Source organism: Oryzias melastigma, linkage group LG1 (genome assembly GCF_002922805.2).
Source record: "Oryzias melastigma strain HK-1 linkage group LG1, ASM292280v2, whole genome shotgun sequence".
NCBI classification, from domain to species: Eukaryota; Metazoa; Chordata; class Actinopteri; order Beloniformes; family Adrianichthyidae; genus Oryzias; species Oryzias melastigma.
The window spans coordinates 5025198-5025739 of NC_050512.1; positions in this window are offsets into that span (position 1 = coordinate 5025198).

The following is a 542-nucleotide window of genomic DNA, read 5'->3' on the forward strand; positions in this document are numbered from 1 at the left end:
GGCTGTGAAAATACGTTATATATTCCAACTTTTTTTAAGATCAACTGTCTCTGGTTCTGCCATGACTGAGAGCAATGACAGCATGTTAGCTCAGTGGAACATATCTAAGGACAGAGAGCAGCTGGTGCTTCATGATAACGGAGCCAACAAGCAAACAGCACTTGACGAGTGCAGAGTCAGAAGACTGTGTGGTCCACAGACTGCAGTTAGCGGTACATGACAGACTTTCTCCAGTGTAGTGTGTCTGACTGTACGCTGCAGATCACCATCTTCCTGTCTTTCACTGAGAACCAGTGGACTCTGACTGAAAACATGACCACGTGACTGGCCCCATTTGACCACCTGACTCAAGACTAGGGCTGCCACAATTGATTATTTCAATAGTCGACTAATCTCCGATTATTTTTTTCGATTAGTCAACTAATCGGTTCGTGCGGCGACTGGATGTAAAGCACTTATCTTTACCATCATTATCTTTAAACTTGAGGTCTTTAAGCTTGTGATGGCCACCGCCATCACAGGACCATCAGGGCAGTAAATGC